Source organism: Buceros rhinoceros, unplaced genomic scaffold (assembly GCF_000710305.1).
Source record: "Buceros rhinoceros silvestris isolate BGI_N320 unplaced genomic scaffold, ASM71030v1 scaffold2146, whole genome shotgun sequence".
Taxonomy (NCBI): domain Eukaryota; kingdom Metazoa; phylum Chordata; class Aves; order Bucerotiformes; family Bucerotidae; genus Buceros; species Buceros rhinoceros.
Window position 1 is genome coordinate 66,914 of NW_010417916.1, and position 6,351 is coordinate 73,264.

Here is a 6,351-nt window from a genome sequence, read left to right on the forward strand (position 1 = left end):
GGCACCAGCCCCAGGTCTCGGGTTCTTATCAAGCCCTGCCTGTTCAGGGCTGTGCTGTCTTTCGAAATTGAGAAAGATCACCACACTCATGAGCTAAAGTTCAATACTCTTGACTCAGCTACTGAATAATTTCCCTTTCGATATTTTTACATAACTGTGAAATGAAAAAATAATTAACAGAAACAAGCGTACGTGAACCAAACCAAACACGTAATGGCAGAAGGATGAGCAAAGGCATTACCTGGGAACTTCACCTACCTCCCTAAAGACTTTCTTTAGATTCTCTACATCTCTGTTATCCCCAAGAAGGTGCCTCCTTGAAGAAAACGATATCAAAGAGGTGTCAGCATGGGTCCGAAGAGTATCTTGGACTTTGGGAAGCAACAGCAGGCTTAGCAGCCCGGCCACCCTGCCTCTCCTGCAGAGCTCCCTGACGGAGGATACAGTGCCCTCCCACAACTGAAAGTGTTCCACACATCCAGCACTTGGATTTATTTTTGCTGTTAAAAGAAGCAGCATAAATGGGGAATAGATTCCTAGGACCTAAGTCAGCATGTTTTAAAGGCAGCCTCAACACTCGCACCTTGATTAATGCGGCACTCTCCCTCCTGGCCCCAAAGCAGTCTTGCTCAGCTTTATCCGGAGCATCACTGCTGCAGAGACCGTTCCCTTTAGCTGTCACTCTGATCCCTTTGTCCATGGCGTCCCTGACTCTCAGGAGACAATCTCCATCAGCAACGGCAAAACATCGGTCTTGAACCCTCCCCAACCCTGCCTGACACTGCACACGCAGCCTGCCATCACGGATCCCCCACCACACGGACCAGCACGGCCTCCTAACTGGGCTGCCCACATCCTGCGGCCATCTCACTGGGGAGCGCTGCAGGACGGAGAAGTGAAGGCATGACGCCTAGCACAAGACAGCTGAGCACAGCCGTCTCCTCCACTCACACAAATGACTACCACCACGTAAAGGCGAAGGGGAAAACAAAGTCTTCCAAGCAGATGAATATGAGCACTTGTATTTTACCATTCCTTCCTCTCCCCTCCCAAACCTATTGAAACAATCTCTCCGGTGGGGCTGTTTGAAGCAATGTTCACATCAAAAGGTTAACACACCCCCACACCCCAGTATCTCTATTTAGTAACTTTGTGGCTGGCATTAGGCGCCAAAACACTCAACTCAAAACCCTCTCACACACACACGTGCTGGAGACAGAACGAGCTCTCTAAAATCAGCAGCTTTCGGTTTTCGTAGCGCAAGTTGTACCTGCTGACTGACAGCTCAGCAGATTTAAGAGCTCATTGTGCCTTGGGAGTGGAAATAAGTAATCAAAAGTTAAAGCTCCTTAAAAGTGCACAGTTCAGCCGCTCGCTGCTCTGAGCTGCTGTGCCAGTGAGGACTGTTCTTTGTAACGGAACATCTTCGCCACACATCTAACCTGCCCCGGCTTCTTCAAACAGAAGTTTTCATGCAAACGCCTCCACAGCCAGGTCTCACGACTGAGCTTAGATCCCACCTGGCAGTGAATCCGCAGCTAACGAACACTTCTTTACCCATACTGCAAAACCATGAGACGGTCCTGGCAGCGCTGGAGCGGCTGAGCGGGCCGCCGAGGGCGGCCGCGGAGCCTGGCCACAGCCTACAGCACGGGCAGAGGAACAGGAAGGGGGGACGTGGAAAATGCAAGCACATGTGGAAATCGATTTTCCTCGGGTGTAAACCTCAGGGCAAACTCAAAAGCTATCTCAAATGCAGGTAACACTGCAGCAGGCTGAGGATAAAATACAGCTCGAAAAGACAGACACAGAGCAAACAAGTCACATCTAAACTACTTGATTTTTTCCATTATTAGATGCAATTTGACGTCACTTATAGAATTTAAGAGCTCACTGTAAAGCAGACATTTATTACAACAGAAGGATGGAATCAGTCCAAATGCAATACAGCTACCCTGAAGCTATTAAATCTTGTTATAGGTCACTGGACAACCAAATACTCGCTTGAAGCAACAAGAGAGAAAAAGGGGGGGAAAAGGAAAAAGTAGCACCACACCAAAGCGTGCACACACTCACGCACCATGTTTTCTCCTTACGTATTCCAGGATACTGTACTGTTTCTTCATATTTTCCATTCCTATCACTCCTTTAACATCTGGGGAGAAGAAAACTTCACTCCCTTCCTTCTGCTTTCTAAGCGATGCTGCGGTGGCGTAAAGCCAGCCAAACCCTCTCCATTCTCCTGCTGACTTCAGGGGGATGAGGTGAAGTCCCTCAGCTGAACTTTGCTTGGAAAACAAACGTGTCGAGTCCTGCCATGCCTGGGGATCACGCAATAATGAACTAATAAAGAAGCCATTAAAAGAACTAATATGCACACTGAAGTCACAGATTGATTGCAGAGGGAAAGACAAACCAGCCTCTAATCCTTCGGCTGATGCTGGGGATAAAGTTGTATATTAAAAAGAACACATCTGAAATTAAAGGTTAAAAGTTTCCAAGTAGTCTGCAGGAACAGAGCAGCCACAAAACCAGCATCCTGTGGCCTCGCAGCAGAGCCAGACACCTCTGTGCAGCTGAGCTAACGGAACTGGACTGATGCTGCTCTTAAGGGGTTGCTCTTAGTCCAAGTCTCTCAGCATTAAGGCCACTTGCACGCAGAAGCCTGTGCACTCTGCGGGCACCAGTGGCAGGGAGATGGGATGCTGGCCAAGTTGAAAAATCCAAACGTACCTAATTTCCAAGGTATCGCATTCATACTTCACACCTCTGGGTCCTACAACCTTCCTTCCTGACGGAATTTAGGAGGAGAGTGAGCAAAATTGCACTTGGTGCAGTCCCAACCAGCTGGTCAAGGCTTCGCTTGTGCCAAGTCGTCAAAAGCCAACAACCACCCCAGCCATGCTCTTCGTGTCCCATGAAACAATCCTTTTACCTAGCTCATAACAAAACTGCGGGCAGCCTTGAGGCAGAGGGGAAAGTTGGAGAAAGACCAAAGGTGAACCAGAGCCAAGGGATAAAACAACCTTGCCTAACTCAAGGCAGCATCCACAGCATCCTTCTGCTCTCTCTCCATTAACTGCTGCACTGGAAATTACTGTTTATTACAACAGCAAGCGCAGGAACTCGTGAGAGCTCCCACTCTTTAATCTTACCAGTCACTAAGCAGGAAAATAAGAAATTGAGGGGTAAGAAGTTTTGAGAGCAGCAAGAGCTCTGCAAACTGCTGGTGACCAGCTCAGCCAGAGGGTCTGTGGGCACCCAGCTGAGCACAAACCCAGGCCAGACCTACCATGCTCAGACATGCTTTGAAGACAAATGGTCTTACAGCTAAAAACTACTCAGGAAACAGGACTATTTATCTTTTTTTTTAAAAGAAAAATCCTTCAAGCTACAGAAACAAGGAATCTCATCTCCCAGTTGTTACAGACTTAAACTTTCACTGCCTAACCTCAGACATCCTCACTACAGTTCAAGCCCCTTTTCTTGGCAGAAAATGCATTTTTTTCTATTTTCTTTTGCAATTCCTCTTTTTCATGTTCAAAGACACATGTGATACTTCTCTCCCTTGTCTGTTGTCTTCACCCCTTCTCCCACCAATCCACACCTCTAGGACTGGTGTGAGCTGCAGCAGACCTAAAGAATGAGAAGGACAACTTCAGGCCTTTCCTATGACTCTTGTTCACACACCTCTGCACAACATCTGCCAACAGCGTAAGGCAGTTGGTGGCCACTCCGTCTGGAACCCTCTGCAGCCTTATCTCACCACTCATTCCCCATTTTACAGTTTATTCACAGATCTTTGTGCTCATCTCTTCCAAATTACAGCCCATTTCAGATTATTCATCAAGGTTATTTTGAATTTTTAACTCCAAATACTTGCAGATCCACTAAACCTGTTTTGAGACACCCAAAAATGTTATTTTGGGATTTGAGTCAACCCTGGACTGACTCTGGATTGCCCCTCAGGAACTCCCTACTCAGACTGAAAGGGAACATCGACAGCTACTCCGCTTTCCAGTAGTTACAGTCTAGATGGCAATAACATTTTATTACCTCACTTATGCAAATATCATGTGGAAAAGGGAATGAACACTCATAGCTGATTTTAAAAGACCATTTCGTGGAGGGAAATGCTGTATGGTTGCAGAGCCAGTGTTCCAGCACTGTAATACTGGTTTCATCAGGCTGAGGTTTGCCTTGCCTGGAGGCAAAACAGAGATAGAGAAAATAAGTCCTACTCCATCAGAAAAAACTTGTAATGACACCTGGAATTCTTGCATGAGAAGCAAGACAAACGCAGCAGTGAAGGCTGATGAATAATATTGCAACTGAGACTGGAAGTAAGAGGCTGTTCTGCAGAAGAGTACTAAATGTTTAATACCTCTGTCGTGTCTTTTATCCATAACACCAACAGATTAACAAGGTTTCCGTGGCTGTGTAATTTCTTTGGAGTTTTGATCTTGGAAATAATTACACTAAATATTTTATAAGTGCCTTTAAAAGTATTTTTTTCAGGGGGGGTAATAAAGAAAAAAGAATTGCTAGCTGCTCTCGGATTGCAGCAGGGTAATGAAAGTGCACAGATAATCAATAACCATTTTCAGTTCATTATTCAGCACATTTTGAGCCGGTGTTATTTCTTCTCCTCTACCATTCTACATCCCACATAGAGTGATGCAGCATTTTTAAACCCTCAGATCTAACTGCTTTTGCAAATCATCCTTAATGCTAACCACAACATACAAGCCCCGGCCTCTAATAACACCTACATAATTTATAGGTTTCCAGGGTGTTTTCAGCGCAGCAGATTGCACGCTGAGGCAGAGGAGACCAAGCTGAACCACACGCCAGACTAGGGTCGCTTCTTTGGTCTGGGTAACGAATCGCTGGGTAATTTCTGTTGCTTATCCCTCAACTGTGAGAGCTCTAAAGGAGGGGGAAGTTTCTGGTTGAGGTCACTTCAGCAGTCGCCCTCCACAGGGCAGGCCAACATCTGCCTCTGCCTTCCCACCCGCCAACACACATTGCAAAACAACTGAGGCTGAAGTGGTTTAAAAGCCCTAAAAGAGGGTTTTGAAGCCCCAGAAGCTGCTCTGCCCACTGTGCTTGGTGAGATGAGAAGCCCTGAAGCAAGAAGGATGCCTGAAACTCCACTTTCACTTCACACCAGGTTAAGGAGTCCCTTTGCAGCTGAGGGGGGTTTCCTCACGTGTTTCTTCCAAACCAGGCAGCGATGGCCAGCTGAGGCAACGAGAGAGCCCAGGGATACTGCCAAGTGTTAGTCCACACCCACAGCTCCCACCTCTCCTGGGAAAACCCAACTGCCCCCCAAAAACCCCCAAGGGACAGGCTATGATCACTTACAACCCAGCCAAAGCTGGAAACCGAATCCAGGACTTGGGAAAGAGGAAGGCATGTGGACGAATCCATCAGACCATGCTCACTTTCCAAGAGCATAAGCAGAAGAAAAACAGCTACCATGCAGAGACAGTTACCTCTACAAAAAAATCAAAACCTTATGATTACAGTGTGGAGATGACTTGGAATCTGCCCGGCACATCCAAATCCCCACTGTAACCCCCACACTGTTGATCTTGATTCATTACTTTACCCAAACACTTGAAAAACCACACTATTCATCGGCGCCTTTTTGATTTCCTAAATAACCAAGTTTTCATGGCAAAGAAATGGAAGTTGTTGTATAGATGGTGCAGGAGACAAACAGAACATGTATTTTGCAGTTAGATACAGACTGGAGAAACAAAAGACACCAAACGTAGGATAACCTGCCATATGGTATTAGAAGGTAAAAAAAAGTCAGATTACATCTCTACCTTCAAAGCAAGCAAACGCTAGAATTAAATTTAAAAAGCACCCACCACAGATACCTGCAAAGCATTTAAAGTGCTGTTTTAACAAAACAACAAACAAGACAGCACACACGCAGCTGGTTTCACCTTCTTGCTATTTTTCTCTTTTCTAATCGCCTCTGATTCCTTCTCTGTAGGCACCAACCACCTACTCAACAGCCCCGACAGTCCTCTGTCACCACAGCCGCCCACCTTCAGATACCCCTGACACCGAGAAACCTTCACGAACCTCGAGGCAGAGGACACCTGCGGTCAAGTCACTCAGAACAGAACGCGCTGGGACAGGACCGGGCTCGGGGAGGCTGACATCTCGGCAGAGAGTGACTTTGTCACACCCAGGCGGGTTGCTGGCTGCACCTTTGTATATTTAACTTCTGAACAGGCTTTTCTGAACAGAAAGTACAGCATTTATTTATATAATATTTATAACAATATTTATAAACCCTTCTCTAGATTAAATTTGGGGGTTAGTTATTAT